Source organism: Nyctereutes procyonoides, unplaced genomic scaffold, assembly GCF_905146905.1.
Source record: "Nyctereutes procyonoides isolate TBG_1078 unplaced genomic scaffold, NYPRO_anot_genome, whole genome shotgun sequence".
Classification (NCBI taxonomy): Eukaryota; Metazoa; Chordata; class Mammalia; order Carnivora; family Canidae; genus Nyctereutes; species Nyctereutes procyonoides.
In genome coordinates this window covers 65,242,900-65,263,758 of record NW_026575046.1, presented here as the reverse complement: position 1 = coordinate 65,263,758, position 20,859 = coordinate 65,242,900, and positions in this window count along the sequence as shown.

Sequence of the window (20,859 nt, the reverse complement as noted above, 5' to 3'; positions counted from 1 at the left end):
AATGTAACTTATAGCACCCACCATCTTGATGATTTCCAAAAGATAATAGAAAATACCTAGACTGAAATAAGCCTATAGGTGATATTTCCAGTGACAGTTTAGAAGCGATCACTACCTTGCTCTCATTTGTTTTATTTGCATAACTATACAGCACAGACTGTGCATTACCTCATCTTTACCCTTTGGTATTCGGACTTATAGAATTCTTTTTAAATTGGGTGGGGTTTTTTTTTTATTTTTTTTTAATTTTTATTTATTTATGATAGTCACAGAGAGAGAGAGGCAGAGACATAGGCAGAGGGAGAAGCAGGTTCCATGCACCAGGAGCCTGACGTGGGATTTGATCCCGGGTCTCCAGGATCGCGCCCTGGGCCAAAGGCAAGTGCCAAACCGCTGTGCCACCCAGGGATCCCATGGGTGTTTCTTTTTATGACTTAGGAACCGAAGAGATCCTAAGGTTGAACAGAAATGCTTTCTGAAGCACCTTTCACAGTGATCCTTCAGCTGCTACTCAAGTGCTGCTAGAACATGACCCTCACTATTATTTTGAAGATGGCCCCTCTCTTTCTGCACTTTTCTCTTGGTCATCCTGTCTTAGCATCCACAACTCCTGTTACCATGCTTTGAGCTTGAAGATGGTCCTTGCTGTGTATCTGTCATCTCTTTAGTGCCCACTGTGTGCCAGTCACTCACAGGTATTAATTATAATTATGTATCTCTGCAGGATACATAATACCCCCAATACAGAAGAGGAACTTAAAGCTCAGAGTGAGCATTACTTGCCAAGTCTGCATAGCTATGTAAATGGCCAAGCCTGGATTTGAACTCAAAGTCTGTCAGACTCCAAAGCTGAGATTATTTAAGGTGTAGCTTGCTGCATCGCACTGAGCCTGACCCAGTGCCTTGAACAAAGAAAAATCCTAAAACTTTAATAACTACCAAAAAGAAATAAGCTTTGCCACTACTCCCCTTTTTCTTCCCAGTGCTTGGTGATACGAGATCTCAAGCAAAATGAAGAAACAGCCTCTTCCTTTAGGAGCTGGTAGAATAGCTATATGTTCGTGTCTACGTAACTAAGATTCATTATGGTGAAAAAGTAGTTAGATGCTTGAGAGACACCTCCATGAGCTACAAGGAAGGCCAAGGGCAGATGGTAGCTAATGACCAGGACAACACAGCCAGCCATCCTAAGAAAGTTGACGGTAATGGTGTCTCTGCAATAAAATGTTTTGCTGTTCCCAAAGCATTTTCACATATGTTGTGTGTTGATTCTCACATCAACCCTGTGAGATAAATGGGGCAAGTATTATTTTACAGCTGAGGAAACAGACACCAAGAGGGTGAGGTACCAAGATTATTAACTAAGATTATAGTGATGAAGCAAGAGAGCTAGCCTTTCAAATCTTTGTCTCTGTGGCTTCTAGTTCATCAGATACTAGCAAATCTGAAGACAGAATTTGCTGTTAAACTGATTCAAGTCAAAAAAAAAAACTGATTCAAGTCAGTCTGATACATAATTCCATATAAATGTCTTATCTCATGGTAATGAGATAATAAATAGTAAACTTAAATAAACCTGGTTTTGCTCTTACATCATTGAACAAAAATTTTACTTTTTAACTTCACATTTAATTCCCCAGGATCTGCATTAAAGGCCTGACTTTTCACTGATAGGTTTAAATGTGATATTTATTAGTGCCATCCCATACCTGTTACTAACGACCGTGGTCTGGAACTCTAAATCAAGTTCCTCACCCAAGGACTTCTCTTTGCTCTGTCCATTTATTTACAGGCTATGACTTCCCTACCCCCACATGACTGGGAGTCCTTCAGTCCCTTCTCCCAGTCACAACACCAGGTACTAGGGTGGCAGAAACTTTGAACCTTAAGGCCAAGTCAGAAGAAAGGAGATAGGACCAGGAGATGTCTATCATCCAACAGGAAGAGGAGAAACCTGCCAAGGATGTGGTACCCTTGCAGGCAAACCTAAGAGGTACCATACTTGAATGAGGAGGCCATCCGGCCTCTCTCTGTCCCTGTGCCAAAGTGCCTAACTCCACCTAAAATATCTTGCCTGGTCTCCTTGTAATTGCCAGAAGTCCCAACCATGACGATTCTTTGCACAAAAGAGAAAAAAGGCTTAAATGACATACTTGGGAAAATCAAATCTAGGGTTGCAGGCAAAGAACAAATGATACCAGGTCTTTTCCTGTTTCCCAGAGCGGATTTTGGGATAGAGGTGGCACTATGGGTAAAGAATGGGGGAAGGAGGCTGGAGCATGATACTTTGCCAGTAGCCTGCCTTGTTTGTTTGCATCTGGTCAAAGAGGGAGTCTCAGAATTTTAGAACTGGAAGAGACCTTGAAGACCATCTAGTTCATCCCCCTGGTTTACAGATAGGATGTTGAGATCTTGCCTGGCTCATTCACTGCTATATACTCAGTACCTGGACTACTACCTGGCATGCAGTAGGTGCATTATAGGTCTTCACTGAATGAAAGAATGCATGGATTTGCTGTATGTTTGCCGTGATGTAGAAGCTTTGGTAGCTATTTACAGTGCAGTATCCATAGTGGAGTAATGCCTACGGTTACTGAGATAAGGTAGTGGGCAGAGCCAAGATTAACCCAGATCTCAGCCTGCAGCTCTCTATATTGCTACACTGATAGGCAGAAGCTGTGAAAAAATGGAAATTTGTATGCCGAAGCAGCCGTGTCCCACAAGATCCCATCCATGTGAGGAGTCGAGGTAGAGGAGACTGGTGCCTCCCTGTCCTCACGGGCTCCTGCACATGGGCCTGGGGGTAGTGCCACCATGAGCTCGTCTCCATCTCTCCAGATACTTTACTTTCTCCAGTATGTCAGGTTTCCATAAAGGACTTATTTTCCAGAATCAGCTTATTTCATTTTTATAATACAAGCTCTTTAAAACAAATTGTGAAACAACATACAATTTATTACCAGCAGTAGCAGAGGGGGATGTTCCTTTCCAAATGCCTTTATTATTCAGCACACACTTATTGAGCACTTACTATGGATCTAGCATCTACTAGATGCTGAGGATATGCTGTAAAACAAGACAGTTACCAACCTTGAGGTTATAAATATATTGAGAGACAAAAGGGTGGTTTTAAGTGTAAAACTTGTCTGCTAGGAGAAAGCGTGAGGTGTAAAATCCGAGACAGCTAATCCAGCTGAGCAAGGGGTCAGAGATTTCCCAGGATGATGTTTTTAGGCAAGAGACCTGAAGAAAAAATCAGTGGGGTGGAAAAGAAAGATGTTTTAGATAGAGGGAATAAAATATGCAAAAACCCAAGGAGCAGAAATGGTGTCATGCTTTTATGGGCCGCAGGTGTCTGTCAAGGTTAGCCCATAGCATATTGGACTAGATGGATTTTGTTAAGGAATTTGAACTTCAGGTGACTCAGCGATTTAGCGCCATCTTCAGCCCAGGGAGTGATCCTGAAGTCCTGGGATCAAGTCCCACGTTGGGCTCCCTGTGTGGAGCCTGCTTTTCCCTCTGCCTGTGTCTCTGCCTTTCTCTCTCTTTCTGTGTGTCTCTCATAAATAAATTTTTAAAAAATCTTAAAAAAAAAAAAAAGGAATTTGAACTTCAATCAGAGGACACTGGGGAATCCTTAAATGGTTTGAGTGACAAGACCTGGTTTCACTTCTGAAGTTTTAGTTGGAGGGAATGATGGTTAATCAGTGACAGTAAGATCTAGATCCTTTAGGAAACTGTTGTGAAGATCTAGATGAGAGATGCCCACAACTCTTGAAGATGGGAGATGGAAGGATGGGTTTGGTTTGAGAATTACTCAAGAATTATTCTATACAGGACTTGATGACTGATCAAACTTAGAGAACTCAGGGAGGACACACAGGTTTCCTGTGTCAGTGGCTGAGGGACTGGGGTCCCATTCATGGAGATAGGACTATGGAAAGAAGAGCAGATTCAAGATGTCCATTAGGCAGGTGACTCTATGGGTTGACAGTGTGGGAGAGTGAGCTGGGCTGGAGTTAGAGTTGAGAATCTGCCAGCCTAGAGATATTTATGAAACCAAAGGTGGGGTGGTGGATGGAATGGCCCAGGGAGAGAGCCCAGGGTGTGAGAAGAGAATTGAACCAAGGAGAGACCCCTGAAGAACCCTTACATGTAAGGGACAAAGAAATAGAAACCCAGGAAAGCAACAGGCAGGAAGTCACCAGAGAGAGAGTGTCAGAAAGCCAGAATATGGTATCATGGAAACTGAGGGGAGAGGGCATTCTGAGAAGGAGACTGCAACCAGTATATCTGGTATAGCCAAGCAATTAAGTGATATAAGGGACGGATTTTACCAAGGAGATCATTGGTGACTTTGTCTCAAGACCAGTGGCACAGCGGAGGCTGTGGGTGGGAGAGTGATCAGAAGGGGAAAACATGGAGCCAAATCTAGGCAACAGGTTTTTTTTAAGATTTTATTTATTTATTCATGAGAGACACACACAGAGAGGCAAAGACACAGGCAGAGGGAGAAGCAGGCTCCCTGCAAGGAGCCGGATATGGGACTGGATCCCAGGACCCCAGGATCACACCCTGAGCTGAAGGCAGACACTCAACCACTGAGCCACCCAGTTGTCCCTCTAGGCAAAACTTTTAAGAAGTTCAACAGGGAGCACCTGAGTGGCTTAGTTAGCTAAGTCTCCAACTTTTGATTTTGGCTCAGGTCATGGTCTGGGTCATGATCTCAGGGTCATGAGATCTCAGGAGTCCCTTGTAGGTCCACATGTTGAGTCCTGTGTGGGGCTCCACACTCGGTGGGGAGTCTGCCAGAGAATCTCTCCCTCTGCACCATCCCCTTCTCTCTCAAATAAATAAACACTAAAAAAAGAGAAGGAGAAGTTCAAGGGAAGGGGAGGCAAAATGAAGGACAGGGAGGGTGACAGAGGAAGACTCACAGTCAAGACATTTGTTTTTTCTTTTACAATGGGAGAGGTCAAAGAGAAAGAGGAGATAATTGAGGGTATAAGGTCCCCGGGGAAGTGGGAGGGGATGAGCTCCAGAGCCCAGTTGGAGTGATTACTCTTGGAGGGAGGGAAGGAGGAAAGGATCGTGCTGATGTGGGTAAATGTGTAGGTGAGGTGGCAGGAAGTTGAGGGAGTTCCCATCAGATGGCTTCTATTTTCTCTGTGAAGGAGGAGGCAAGTTGGTCTACTGCCTGTGGTAAGGGGCAGGAAGAAGCGGGAACAGTGGGGTTGGGAATGGTCCCCATAAAGAATGGGAGAGAGCTGACCGGGATCAGAGGATTGGCACACACATGCAGGGGCTGGTGGCAGCTAGAGTCCTTGAACTTGCAGTCGTACCAATCTTTGGGGAAGTGTACCAGCAGCCCCGTAGCAGCCTGCCAATTGAAATGGAAAAAAATGAAGAATTAGTGGTTATAGTTTTGCATGGTAAGGGCAAGAGGGTAAGCAAATTGTCAGTCTAGGACTAGCAAGGAAAGGAAGTAAAAACAAAAAGAGGTTACCAGAGAGAAACCAAGAGGGCCAAACACTTATGGAGGGCCTGCTATGTCTTCTGTAATACATATAAGAAAACAAGAAATACAAAGGCAGGGCAACAGGTCCAAACTTGGCTGTGCCCCAGAATCAAGAATAAAAATACAGGCTCCCTGGCCTCATTCCTGGGGTCCAATAGGTCTCAGGTCGAGGGTTTCAGGTGACTCTTCTATAGTCAAGATTGGGAACCACTTGGACCAATGGGGAAAGCAGACAAGTAAACGTACGGAATACACACAATGCCATAACTCTGTGACTCTGGTCCATTTGGGGGGACTGTGGAAGCCAAGAGGGCTTGGAGAGGGAATGGCAAGGAAATGTTCCTAGAGAAGGTGAGCCTGTGCCTGAGATGACTGGTGAATTGGAGTTAGCTGAGCAAAGTGGGGAAGACGCCAAATAAAAGCATTCCAAGTACAGGGAACAGCATGTGCAAAAGTCAGGGCAAGCATGAAATCACCCACCGCACTTGTGCAGCTCCTAGTCATTTGGTGTGGCTGGAGCAAAGGTTGTAAACAGGGGAGTGGTGAGATCTCTCAAGAGAAGGAAGCAGAGGGATCCCTGGGTGGCGCAGCGGTTTGGCGCCTGCCTTTGGCCCAGGGCCCGATCCTGGAGACCTGGGATCGAATCCCACATCAGGCTCCTGGTGCATGGGGCCTGCTTCTCCCTCTGGCCGTGTCTCTGCCTCTCTCTCTCTCTGTGTGTGTGTGTGACTATCATAAATAAAAAATTAAAAAAAAAAAAAAAAAGAGAAGGAAGCAGGGACCAGATTGTTTGGAGCCTGGTTCACCGTGCTCCGTTTTCCATCAAAAGAGCATTTCTTTGACACAGCCAGGGTGCACTTAAGAAAGAGGCCAAGAATCCTGGCTTTCACAATAAATAACTTAGAAAGCAGGCTCCTTGGGCCTGGAAGGGTTAGATGAGCTGGGATAATGCATCAGATGTGATCTGTGCAGGCCACTAGGTGGGGAACAGTATTTTTGCTCAGACTAGAAACTAAGCATTTTCAGATTTGTATTTATTTACTTTTAGGGAAAGGCAGATGTCCTAAGCTCAGTGAGAATTATTCAAGGAGCCTCCCTTCTGGGCTCTGAGCCAAAAGCCAGAATAAGAAGCAGCCTGAAGTGATCAAATTTAAAGTATATGGACACTGTAGAAAGATGTTTTCCCCCCACATGGTTTCTCCTCCTTCTTTCCCTGACCCTTTAGCCTGAAGTAAGCTCACACACCCTCCTTCCCTGCATCAACCCCCTTCTTATTCTCAGAAATCTCTAGGCATATATTTGAAGATAAACCGCACAAGCACAGGCATCTCATTTGTTTAGCAAACCCAAAGGTTATGTTTGGGGGCTGTTGAAGTCAGATTCTATGCACTTAACTTTCTGCAGTCTCCAAAATATAACTGAATCTGGAATATTCTATAAAGTCGGGGCAACGTGGCTCTCAAACAACCTAAGACTTTGCTATCCTGGGCCAGTGCCTGCCCAGAGAAGACTCAAGTCTCATTCTTTTTTTTTTTTTTTTTCTTTTTTTTTTTTAAGATTATTTATTTATTTGAGAGAGAGAGAGCGAGAGAGCGAGCACACCAGAGAGCACAAGCAGGGGGAACATCAGGAGAGGGAGAAGCAGGTTCCCTGCTGAGCAGGGAGCCCGATGCAGGGCTCAATCCCAGGACCCTGGAATCATGACCTGACCTGAAGGCAACTGCCCAACCGACTGAGCCACCCAGCACCCCTCAAGGCTCGTTCTGTGATCCCACTCCAGTGTTCAAGCCTAGAATGTTTTTTGAAAGCACTCGTGATAATGAAAAGGAAAATCAGGCTCTCCCACCCAGCCTGCATTTGCAGCTGGAGTACCAGGCGCTAAGGCCTCCAGAGACCTACGGACTTGGGAGCCAGGAAGAAAGCAGGACATCATCCCCATGCCGTCTATCCGTACAGACAGTGTTCATTCCGAAAGCTGGAAAAGAACCAAGAGGCGTGTGGAGGATCAGGGAGGAGGTGGCACCTTGCTGTCTAAAAGCACAAGCCCTGACCCACCTGCAGCCAAGCCCTCTCCAGGCCTCTCCCAGGCAAGGGGTAGCCTCATTAGGCAAATGAGGAAACCAATCTTAGCCTCAGAGTTCTGTAGCTCTTCGTGACCCTGGGGATCATCCAGCTAAAGGACAGAGAAACAGTTGCCAATTCTGAGCTTTTGCAGTCTTTTGAGTTCTCCTGGCTTGGTGGCCAAAATGAGCTTTCCACTAAAAGAGGGTCTGGAAGTTACCAGTTTAATACTCTTAGATTTAAAAGCTGCTGAGGGAGGGGGAAAGGCTTGCATCATGAAGGTGTGAGTGACCATGAGGCCCCGGGGTTAGAACCCACACGTCTCATTTTGGCACAGAGGATCTCAGGGTCGGTACAAATGGTGTCCAGGCACTGGGAACCCTAAGAGCGGTCATCATGGTTAACACATAGTGAGGATTACCGTATGTGGGGCACTGCCCTAAGCACTCACACATGACATCATTTACTCATGGGGAGATGGTACGAGAAAGGCCACGTGAGGAAACCACTACAGGATGGTTTGAAAGAACATGGCAGGAAAGAACACCACAGCCCCAGAGCTGACAGAAGAGGCTTAGCAACTGTATTCATTTGGGCCCCTACAGCCTCCTGGAGCTGCCACAACAGAGCACCATAGACTGAAAGGTTTAAACAACCGAAACTCAATTGTATCCAGTCTGGAAGCCAAAAGTCCAAGATCAAGACGGTGGCATGGCGGCATGGTTTGTTCCTTCTGGAGGCTGTGAGGGAAGTGATCTGTTCCAGGCCTCTCTCCTTGGCCTGCAGATGACCATCTTCACCCTGTGTTTTTACTCTTCTTCCCACTTTGCATGTCTGTGCCCGAATTTCCCCTTTTTCTAAGAACACCAGTCATTTTGGATTAGGGCTCACCCTCCTGAACTCATTTCAACTTGATTACCTCTGTCAAGATCTACCTCCAGACAATGTCACGTTCTAAGGTAACAGGGTTAGAACTTCAACCTATGAATTCTGGGGAGGGACATAATTCCACTTGTAACAGTGACATCTAACCAGATCCTCTCCTTTTATAAATGAGGCTAACAAAGCCTCAAGTGGGAAAGCAATTTACACAGGATCACACAACAAAGTGAAAAAACTAAGACAGGGGCACATGGCTGGCTCAGTAGGTGGAGCATGCGACTCCTGCTCTTGGGGTTTGTGAGTTTGAGCCCCACATTGGGTGTAGAGATCACTTAAAAAATTATAAAAATCTTTAAAAAGGAGGAGAAAAATAACAAACTAAGATTGGGACCTTGGCGTTAGGGGCTCTGAGCCTTGAGCAGCCTTCCCCAGGAGGAGTAGGATTGCCTGCTTTTGGAAGGCCCTTCTCTAAGAAGACAATCTCGGAGTGTGGACAAGTCTGAGAGGCACCGGAGTGGAATCTCTTTACAGGCCTAGAGTGAGGACAGCTTAAAACTCTCCTGTGAACCAATATTTGGAAAAAAGACTGAAATGCCAAAGTGGAAGAAGTCCTATCAACAGAGCTCAGTATAAGCACTGGGGTTTATTGTTAATGGCCAGGCCCCTTGTTAAGCAGGCAGACACATAGCTGGTCACCCAGCTGCTCCCTGCCTGCAGCCCCCACAGCCTCGTTAGCTAAAATATGCAGGGTGGTGCTTCTCACATGCTTTCTCTGGGGCCACCTCTGCCTAGAGGCTGGCATCTGGCCTCCATACCTGCCAGGAGGCCCAGCAGGCCTCCATTTTGCAATCTGTTGTGGGAACTCACCAAGACTTTTTTGAAAGTCTGTCTCATGCAACCTACAGGAGGTACATGGGTTTAGGAGGCTTGCTCTTGTGGCTTCCAATACAAGGAGGCAAAAATGGAGATTGAATATAGCACAGCAGTGTGGGTGACACCAAACCACAGATGAACTGATAGGCTGCAGGGAAGGAAGTGAAAAGTTCACCTTGTCCTACCATGTAACAGAGGGCTGTTGGTTTTGCGGAGGTTTGCTTTTTTAAACAATTTTCATTCAATAGGACTAGCTGGGCAGGACAGCATATTATAGCATTCGTGGAAATAAAAACGAGGAACCACATCACAGACTGTTCTCCGAACTTGGCCCTGCTTCCCTGGGCAGCTCCCAGTTCAGCTCCCAGATCCCCCTGATGTCCGCAGCAGCCCTGGAGGCCCTGGCCCCGTCCCAGGTGGGGTCTGGCCTTCGGGGAGGAAGGGAGGAGGTGGTTCAGAGGCATCAGCTGTTTCCCGGCATCAGAGCCAAGACCCTGGCCTCCGCTAAAAACTCAGCTTTGTGCCCCCCCCCCACCCCCCCACCCCGAGTCTGTCTTCCGCACTGTGAAAAGTTTCCATCACAAAGGGTCGATTCAGGAAACCAAGGTTAGAAGCAAACGGTCTTATTTGAAACTGGTGAAGGCCAGCCAGGCCTTGGGCTTCCTGCATTGATTGCTCTCCTGGGGCCTGGGACCAGCGGCTGGGTGGGGCGGGCAGCTCTGCAGGTTGCAGGATGTGAAAGTGGGGGCTGAGGTTAGGAAAAAGAATCAAAGGCTGGGACCAGAACACACCCAGCAGAGGGCCATGTGCAGCTCTCCTCTTCAGGGTTTCCTGCGGGCTCGCTGAGAACATTGTGTTCTGGCTGTGAATTCACCCGCTGCAGCGCGCTGCACACTCAACCCCTGGGTCCTAGTGCTGCCTGCAGCTGCGCTCGGGGTTAGCGCCCCAGGTGGGGCCCCGGGGAGCTGTCCTCCCTCCCAGGTGAGCCTCTCCCCCAGGCACCACACCCCCAAGCCCTGGCATTCCCATCCCGCCTGCATTTCCTTTTTTTTTTTTTTTTTTTAAGATTTTATTTATTTATTCAGGAGAGACACAGAGAGAGGCAGAGACACAGGCAGAGGGAGAAGCAGGCTCCCTCTGGGACTGCCTCTGAGTTGCAGGATGTGGGACTCGATCCCAGGACTCTGGGATCACGCCCTGAGCCCAAAGGCTGAGCCACCCAGGTGTCCCTGGTCTGCATTTCCTAAGCATCTTCACTCAATAGCCTCTCAGGTCCCTCATTCAGACGCCAGAACTGGGGCTCCAGGAAACTGGTAGGAACAACCGTGGTCAGTATTCAAGGTTTTGGGATCCAGGCCTGCAGACACATTAGGGATATCTGATTGGGAGACACCACTTCAAACCCTTGAACTGAATGTGAGACTTTGCCTTCCTTGTGTCTCCCCTCCATGAATGGGAGAATCGGGTGCTTCCTTAATAAATTCTCTAAAACAGCTAGAAGCTAACGCATGAGGTGCAAAGCTATCCAGAGAAGCCACAGCCTGGCCTCTGCTCTGCCCAAAGCCTTGTCTAAGCCGTGCATGAGCTCCCGGGAACTGCTGCCATGAGCCTTGAAGCACCAAGCCAGGCCCCAGGCCCCAGGCCCCAGATCCATCTGTGTCTGTGCACCTCCTGCAACTCAGAGGCACACGCTGGGCCCCAGGCCAAGTAGCCAAGTACCAACAAGCCAGCAGAGAGGCAGAGGGAACAGAGGAGGGATGGGAGGCTCTCTGGCAGTTTTTAAAAGGGATTCTGGATGATAAATTCTTCTACTAGATTGTAAGCTTCTTTTCCCAAGTCATCTTTACATCCTGTGTGTGTGCTGGTCCTGGACACAGAGTTGTCGAATGACCTGAATGCAAGTCACTCGCAGGACAGCCTTGCCTTTAGCTGTGGGTCACATTCATTCAACAACTCCACTCTGAACACTTACTGAGGCAATCAGCATACGGTTGCTAAAAACAAGCATACAAACAAATAGCAAATATACAAACAAAGGCAGCCTTGGCATCTGCACCACCTGGAGACCACAGTCCAGTGGAAAGAAAGGCATTCCAGTTAGCCAGAACGATCCCAAGGGTCCCTGGTTATCCTGGGGCAAGTGCAGGCTCCTGTGGGTGAGCACAGAGCTGGGAGGCCTACCTAGGCTGGGGGCCCAGCAAAGTCCTAGAGGAAGGAGTCTTTCAGCTGAGACCCAAAGGGACGTAAGAGTTTGCCAGATGAAGGAGGTCAGGAAAGGAGGGTTCACACAGAGGTAACAGTGCCTGCAAAGACTTGGAATTTAAAGAGCAGGTGGTTGAGAAAAGAAGTAAGGAGAGTCTTCCAAGACTTCTGAACTCCCCAACAGGCAAGCTAGCTCTCCAGGGGAGGACCAGGCAGTGCTCTTGTCCGTGAGGAAGGAATCCCACTAATTCTCCATGGCCTTTCCCCAGGGCCCAGGCTCCACAACCGGAGAAACCAGAGGAATCCTATGAGATGGCTAGACCATCTTGAGGAGGGAAGGCCACAGGTAGAGCCAGAAGGGGCAAGCCCTGGTCCAGGCAGGGGATGGGGTGGAAGTGGGGAGCTGGTCTGAGATACTGGGGAAGTCGCTTCCCACCTCTCTCCCTAGACCTCCATTTTCAGGCTTGGAATCTTCTCAGTATTTAGCCTGACACTCAGATCCTCCCGAATTAAGGAATGACTGCAGTCTCCATCTGTAAAAACGAATTTCTTCGAATGCTAGGATTCTGGGTCTGAGACCCACAGGCAGTCCTGCCCGGGATCCTTTGGGCCACAGAAGTGCCCCAAAGGGAAGGAGCCCAGGTCCCAGCACACTCACAGCAAATGTCTGTCAAATGAATGAGGGAACAAGAATGAATGAATGAGTGGATGATCCCCCTGAAGTCCCTCTCAGAGCACCCATGGGGTCTCACTTCTCTCAGCAGCAGCTGTTTTAACCTCCATCACTCCTGACCCCTCTGTACACACCTGCCCATCTCACAGGCAGACACCAGACCGAATGGGGAAAATGAACCCTAGATCTTGCTCCTAATGCCCCATCACCCACAGAGTGGATAGTCAGTGTGAGGAAGAAAGAGAAAGGACTCAGAGGTGCAGAGACTGAAGGTAACAGTACACATAGGGACGTCTGGGAGGTTCAGTGGTTGGGCGTCTGCCTTCAGCTCAGCTCTTCATCCCAGGGTCCTGGGATCAAGTCCCAGGTCGGGCTCCCTGCAGGGAGCCTGCTCCTCCCTCTGCCTGTGTCTCTGCCTCTCTCTCTCTTTCTCTGTGTCTCTCATGAATAAATAAATAAAATCTTTAAAAAAAAGATACAGTTCATATTCTTATGTAGCACTCCCTGTCTTAAAAACCCCACACCTGACAAAGGCTTTGCCCCACTCCCATGAGCAGCTCAAACTCACCAGGGATTAACTGGAAGAGCTCTGGAAATGGCCAAGTGTTCTCTGAGCCACCAGACTCCCTGCCTGCCCTGAGTCAGGCCCTGTAGTAAGGGCAAGCGTTCCCAGCTGGGCACACCCTCAGATGCATTTTCCCTCTCCGGTGGGTTTCCAGGCTAGTCCGCAGAAGCCTGATTCATCCACAACCACACTGAAACATAGAATTAATTCCGGCTATACCCTGGGTGAGCTAGGCCATTATGGCAACCAAACCACCACTTACAGCATTATTTTGATGGGAAAATGTGTTCTAAGCTCCAAGCAACCAAATTATAAATGGGACACAGGCACACCCAGGGTCAAATCCCAGTTTTAACACTTGCTAACCATGTGGTCAGGAGCACGGCAGGCACCATCCCCCCAGCCCGTTGTTTCCTGGTGTGTCAAAGAAGGCCTCCTTCGGAAGGTTGTCAGTTGTCGGACAGAGCTAGACACCTGTGGCAGCGCCTCTCGGCCCAGGCCAGGCGTGTCCCTCCCTGCTGTCCCAGGGTCCTTGGCAGAGACCTAGAAACAAGCCTTCAAAGGCAGCCCCTCCGAGGAGGGCTGTCACCCAGCTTGGATGGTGGCGGTATTACCCCTGCACTCAGGCTGAGAGCAAGTGTTTATGAGATAAATGAGCTGCTGTCTTAGAAATCACAGAACATTCCTCATCTTTGACCTTCTCCAGGCTTTTACTGGCTTATCTGAGCCAAGAAACTTTCGCTGCCCCCACTTAGCTCCCTCTGCCCCAATCTCTGCGAACAGCATTGTTCTGGCTTCCTCTGCTCCTGCTCCTGGGAAGGGGCTTCGTCTCCGGAAGGGGCCAGAAGGCCTGGCCTTTCACCCGGGGCCTGGGCGTCAGCCCACAGGAGCGAGCCAGAGGAGGAGGAGGAGGAGGAGGGGGAGGGGGAGGGGGAGGGGGAGGGGAGGGGGAGGGGGAGGAGGAGGGGGAGGAGGAGGGCGGCACCGGGGCCCAGGCAGGCCTCCCGGCCTCGGCTGGGCCCCTCCTCGCTCTGTTTGTTTCCAGGCCGCAGCCAGAACGGTTTGTACCCTAAGGATGGTGAAGCGGCCAAGGAATCCGTAGGGTCCTAAAGGTCGACCTTCTCCCTCTTCTTGCCCTTGTTTCCAAAAGTCAGGGTTTCCAGGCTCCGGGCTCCTTGTCCCCTGCCCAGGGTCACCAGACTGTGGGGGTCTGTCCCCCCCCCCCGAATGAGACCCCCGTGGCCCTGCACTGTGCTTCTCGCATTCCATCTCTGCTTGCCACCGAGGTGTCCGCGTTACCCCCACTTTTCCCCATTTGGAGCCACACAGCCTTCTCCACCTTTCTAGGTCCTGTAAGCAGCAGCCCCCTCACTGGGCAGGACTTCTCACCGCCGGTCTGCAGGGCTCCAGCCCTCCCCACCTTCACCCGCACCCACCCCCAAACCTGCAATAGCAAAACACAAAAACAAGAAACTCTTGTGAAAGTACTATGAGCTCATGGTCAAAATCCAACAGTGCGGAAGGTGTAAAGTCAAAAAGTAAAACCTCGCCCTCCCCACCATCCCTCTGAGATAACATCTGTGAATGGTTTGCCAGTATCCTTCTAGATGTTTTCTCCACACAGCGGAACGCGTGTCTGCTGGGGCGTGTCCTGATTTTGCTTCAGAATGAGACGGTAGTATACAAACTGTTCCACAACGTGTACTTTTTACCCAACAATATACCTTGGACATCTTTCCAAAATCGACCTCACTCTTTTTCACACCTACATAATGTTCTGTGGTGTGGCCGTGCTAGAATTGATTTAACCATTCCCCTGCCGTGGACACTCAGGTAGTTTTCAGGTTTTGTAATTACTATCTATTTTTTTAAGATTTTATTTATTTGTTAATGAGACACATAAAGAGAGAGGCAGAGACACAGGCAGAGGGAGAAGCAGGCTCCATGCAGGGAGCCGGACGTGGGACTCCATCCAGAGACTCCAGGATCATGCCCTGAGCCAAAGACAGACACTCAACCGCTGAGCCACCAAGGTGTCCCATGTAATTACTATCTAACTGGTCTCCTGCCCCAGCTCTTAAACCTCCAGTCTGCCCAATGCATCGCTGCTTGACTCCAACACCCAGTCTGACAGTCATTCCCAACTCAAGTGAGGTTATTTGCTAGGTGCCTCATCTCCCCTCCTAGACCTGCAGCTCCTCGAGACAGATGTTTGTCCCGGAGCTCTAGCAAGGGGCACTCTAGGCCTGTCAACTCTCCAGGTTTTTGTTTTTTAAAGATTTTTGTTTATTTATTTGACAGAGAGAGAGAGAGAGAGACACGGAACACAAGCAAGGGAAGCTGCAGGCCAGAGGGAGAGGGAGAAGCAGGCTCCCGTGGAGTGGAGAGCCTCATGTGGGGCTTGATCCCAGAACCTGGGGATCATGACCTGAGCTGAAGGCAGACGTTCCGCCGACTGAGCCACCCAGGTGCCCAACTCCAGTTTTTGATCCAATCTCAGTGCTGCCCTAGGGAAGTATGAGGAGGTTCTCATGCCACATGCTCAAATATGAGCATATATATTTATCGGGAACTCTGTGGGCCTGGCCTTGTGCAGGGCACTAGAGCTCCAGGATGAAACCGACCCAGCCCCTAGGCCCCTGGAGCTTGCAGTTTAGTGGGAAAGTCAGGCATAGGACGCCCGCACAGATACATACATGTAGAATTCCACTCGGAATGAGTGCCTTGAAAGGAAACACCCAAGGAGAAGACGGAATGGGGTCATCAGGGAAGGCCTCTCTGAAGAGGTGATGAGGTGAAGGGAGAGGGGGCCGGTGCAAGCCAGCAGACCGTGGGATCTGGCTCCCACTCTGGGCTGCTTTGGACACTTCCCCTTTGGTCTTCTCATCTGACAAGAAGGGAAATCCCCTTTTCAGTTTTAACTTTCTGTGACAATAATAAATGCTATCAGAGTTCACAGGAAGCAAGTTCCCCACTGCCTGGGAGGAGGCTGGGGAGACTTCTTCACTGATTTCACATTGACCCTAAGTCATATGTGGGCTCTAGTTCCATTCAATTCTGGGCCAAATACTTGCTAAGCATATATCATATGTATCTAACATACAGAGGGGTGTGTGAGTGTGTGTGTGTGTGTGTGTGTGTGTGTGTGTGTGTGGTGGCCATGTTGGTGGGTGTTTAAAGATTTAAAATCCATGAAGGGGGGATCCCTGGGTGGCGCAGCGGTTTGGTGCCTGCCTTTGGCCCAGGGCGCGATCCTGGAGACCCGGGATCGAATCCCACGTCGGGCTCCCGGTGCATGGAGCCTGCTTCTCCCTCTGCCTATGTCTCTGCCTCTCTCTCTCTCACTGTGTGCCTATCATAAATAAATAAAACAAAAAAAAAAATTTTAAAAAAATAAATAAAATAAAATCCATGAAGGGGGTAGCCCCTGTGGCCTAGCGGTTTAGCACCACCTTCGGCCCAGGGTGTGATCCTGGAGTCCTTGGATCAAGTCCCACATCGGGGCTCCCTGCATGGAGCCTGCTTCTCCCTCTGCCTGTGTCTCTGTCTCTATTTCTCTGCCTTGATTTCCGTGTGTCTGTCATGAATAAATAAAAATCTTAAAAAAATAAAATAACATAAAATAAAATAAAATCCATGAAGGAGTTTACAATATGATGTGGCATCAGACCCAGGATGGGATCATTTCAACATACGATGTCATGTCAGAAGAGAGTCACTCATCCCCAGCCCTGTGAATTGGCTTCAAAGCCAGGCAGGTTTGGCTTGGCCCCAAGAGGGGACCATGGAGCTTCCCACATGTGTTCAGAGAAGTCTTCTCAATGGCCCTGAACTTGAGATCAGCTTGCAATCAGAGCTAGAAAGGCATGTGGGAAGAGTAATCCGTGTGAAGCCAGGAGCAAGCTGGAAGGGAAGACACTTGACACCACAGAGGAAGGACTTCCCATAGGGCACAGGGAATCTGGGGGAAGTCAATCATACTGGCATTGAAAGAAAAACCTGAGCAAAAAGTGGTGTAGGGAGCGCAAGTGTCTTCCAGTCTCCTCCCAGGCCAAAGATTTCATACTCGGGGGGCACCAGATAGAAGACAAAAATCTGCTATTACCTCTCTCAGTCTCACTTCCAGGTCTATGTGTCTGTTTCTCTTTAGTGTGATTAAAAATATTGTAAATTATATGCTTATACTATGATGTCCTCCTTTATGATCTACTATCCATGGCTGTATATATTTTGCACATCCACATACATATTACTGTGCAAAGTTGTATACACAAAGCCATGCATACTATACTTTATGGAAAATTTAAGAGCGTTTCAGAGGTAATTAGAACCATCTGTGATTTTCCCCTCCTGGGCTGTGGGAGAAAGATGAATCTTGAGATAGCAAGGGGCTGCCCTGGAGGCTTGCTGGGCCAAGGTAAGGAACCAGACTCACTCTAAAGGCAATGGGGAGGTGTTAAAGGGTTCGAGAGGGAGGCCTTAGTAAAAAAATCAAGGGAGAGTTCCAGGTGTTCCCGGTTTCTACTTAAGAAAACAAGAGTTGCCTCCAGATTGCAGCAGTAAATCTCAAACCAGTTCTGTCCACAACTCATCTCTCTCTGCCTCACTTTCTCTATCTGTAAAGGAAAACCTCAGCCGGCGTAGTGTGGGGCCTTGGGACCGCAAGATGAACTTTGGCAGAACGGGAGGCCCAGAGGCTGAGGGGGCTTTAGGCCAGCCTCAGGAAAACCCAGTGACATCGCTGTCAAATCTGAAGGTCCTTTCTTGCCTGCAAGGCTGGCCAGCTCTGAAGTTGGTGTTTCAGGCTTAGATTCCTGTTCTCTGGGGAAAGAGCTTGGTGAAGCTTCTCCAGGCCTATTGATGTCCTTCTTTCCAGGATCAGAGACTCTTAAAACTTCCTGGGAGAGTGAGGCAGCACGCCTCATTGTGCAGCCCTCAGCAAATGCAGCAGCTGCACCGAGTGCTAAAGAAAAGCTCCCATAATAACCATGTGTGATAATAAAAAGATAAAGAGGCAAATAGGTATGTAGGTCAGCTCAAAAATAGCCACCCACCCATTTGGCCTGGGTAACCATTTATGCCAGGTGGGTACAAAGGGTTTTCTTCCTTCCCCTTCCGGGCGGATCATTCCCTGCTCTTTTCAAGGTTGTCTTAAATGAAAACCCCTTCCAGGGGCCGGAGCTGGAGGTGGCCTGGGTGGTTCTGGCCTGCAACCTTGCAGGGGCAGGCGCTGCTCCCCCCTGCTCCCCCCGCACGCACTCCCTCCGCCAAACAAATCCCGGGGTCAGAGGGCACAAGGGCTTGGCCTCTCTGACGCGGGTTCTTGGGGCTAAGTCAGGGTTTGGGGTGATGACTCACAGACACTCCCCTCGCCCGCCCCCACTAAGGTTTTGCGCGCACCCAGGAGGCCTCCCCTAGCCCAACAGAGAACGCTTTGTTAGCGAACCCGGTCGGAGGAGAGTTACAGCCCCAGGGTTGTGAGGGCCTCCGCAGCCTCTCCCTCCCTCCCCTGCTCCTCCTCTACTTCCCCCTCTTTTGCCCTCAACTGAAAGGCGCCGGCCCCTCCGCCCCGCCCCCACCCGCAGCCCGGCGGCCCGAGCGGAACGCTGAGCTCAGCATCTGCAGCGGGGCCGCTCGCTCCCGGGCGGTGGGAGGAGCCTCGTTCCCGGGGCGGGGCCAGGGCTAGCCCCGCCCTCTCCCCGCCCCTCTCTCGTGGGCCTCGCCCCCCCCCCAGGCACGTTCTCCGAGTCACGTCCCGGCTTACCCCAGTAGGGGTCCGCGGAGACCAGATCCCCGCCCCCCCCCCCCCGCACACGCCCCCATTCAGCTGCTCTGCATCTGTCACCTCCGGGCCGGGCTCCCCGGAGGGCGCACCTCTGCGGGGGTGGGGGGCGTGGGAGGAGGGGACAGCCTGAGGGGGTCTTCCCTTCCCCCCATCCCGGCTGCCCCCCCCCGTCCCCCCCCCCGCTCCCGCCGCAGGCTGCCACCGTAGATCTCGGGGGAAGCGCTGCATGCAGCTCTTGTGTGCACCTCTTCCCAGAGCAGAGCCTAAAAATCTAGAATTTTTTTGGTTTTTAAGTACAGGAAGATTCAGCACTGGCTGCTGGATTCCTGTGCCAAAACCTGTCTTTTGTGGGTTGACAAAGGGGACACTGGGAAGGGAGAGGCCCTGCTTTTGGCGCCCCGCTTCCCGGCTTGGCCTTACTAGATGAGACTGGAGCTATCGGGAAGGATCCCTGAAGTGGGGGAGGTGGTGACAGTTACTGTCACTTGTGGGTCTGAGGGTGTCTAGCTAAAGGGAAACCCCTTGGGTGGCAGTCTGCTTTGCTCCTGGGTCAGCCCGGCTGGGCCTTGCTGAATTCTGCGAGGGAGAAAGAACCAGATCAGATAAAACAGGGACCAGACCAGGAGAGAAAGTTTTTGTTAACAACTGTGTAGCAGCCCCAGATGTTCGCTCTATCAGTTCTATACCACCGCTCCCCAACATGGGCTGCCCCACATTTCCAGCTGTACAGTCCCCTTTGGCTCACAGCTAAGCCTGCCGATGGCGTGGAATCACGAAAATGAGCCTAGATCTAGAGTCACGGCTCCAACCTGATGACTGTATGACCTTAGGCAAGTCGTGGCACCTATGTGAACCTCAGGTTTCTTACCTGTAAAATGACACTGCCCTGCCTTGCCTACACCATACACATTTTATTTTTATTGACAATGGTATGAAAATACTAAAGAACATGGAAGTGTTTTTAAAATCATAAAAAGCTCCAGAAAAAAAAAAAAGCTCCAGAAAGGTCACAGATTTTTGTGGGCTGGTGGCAAAATTGCCAGGTAGAACTGGCAGTTCCCAATCACCTGTCAGCCAAGGAATTCCAGAAAAAAGGCCTAGTAGACCCTGGGCAGCTGCCTTCTGCATAGACCTGAATTTCCCAAGCCTTTCCCAGCTACTAAAGCCACTGGGAGATAAAAAACACTTCTGAGTGAGATTATAGGCTTAGAAAGGAGTGAGGAAGTGGTGTAAGCCTGAGAAAAGAAAGTTCCTGAAGATTAAGTGAGGCCTAACTTCCAGGACAGTGGGAGATGGTGGGCACCACATAAGGCTCCTCACCCTCCAGCTCAGTTCCTTGTCCATAAAGTGGGCAGGTGGGAGGGCTGGGGGGAGGTGCTCCTTGGGGGCCTGCTGGCCCTAACATTCAAGAATTTTAAGGTTTATTCCACTGACACAAGAATTCTTGACAGTGAGAGGGCCGACTCCCCCTCTCTGCTAAGCCCTCTTAATCCAATCCTACTCACTCCAGCCCCTTGGGGTACCCAGAGGCTAGACAGCCCTCCTGGTCTCTTCTCTCTGAAAAAGTAAAAAAAAGTGAGCTCATTTTTGCTGTGAGCCTGGATTCAGGCCGTCCCCACTGTGGCAGTTCCTGATCATCCTTGTCACCCTCACCCCACCCCCAGCTGGATGAACAAAGCCACTGTGACCCCTGCCTCCCTTTTGATATATGGCAATTGGAAACCCTCCAAAGGCAAGAACACTGAAAGAGCTGGACCTGGAAAGTCTGCTCCTACGTTCCTGGGCAGGCCTCTTCCAGATGGTCCGTCCCCCTAGAGGCCAGGCCTGGGATTTTTAGAAAAGCAGCCCCATGGAACTCCCATGATTTTTCCTTAATTATAATCCTTGTGGAAGTTGAAGAGGCCTTTGAGATCCTCTAGTTGTGGGTTTTCAAAACTGGGGTATGAAAATCCCAACACTACATGAAGCCACCGGATAGTCACAGTGGGTCTTTGTGTGTGTGTGTGTGTGTGTGTGTGTGTGTGTGTGTGTGTGTGTGTCTTTTTTCATTTTTATTAAAAGGTTTTCTTGAGGGGTTGATTGGTTTCGGGGAAGGGAAGGGAGAAATGAAGGCATTTAACTAGTGACTTAAAAGTTTGCTACTAGCACCTGGCTGGCTCAGTTGGTAGAACATGTGACTCTTGATCTTGGAGTCAGGAGTTTGAGTTCCACATTGGAGGTAGAGGTTACTTAAAAATTAAATAAATAGGAGCCTCTGGGGGGCTCAATTGGTTAAGCGCCTGACTCTTGATTTCAGCTCA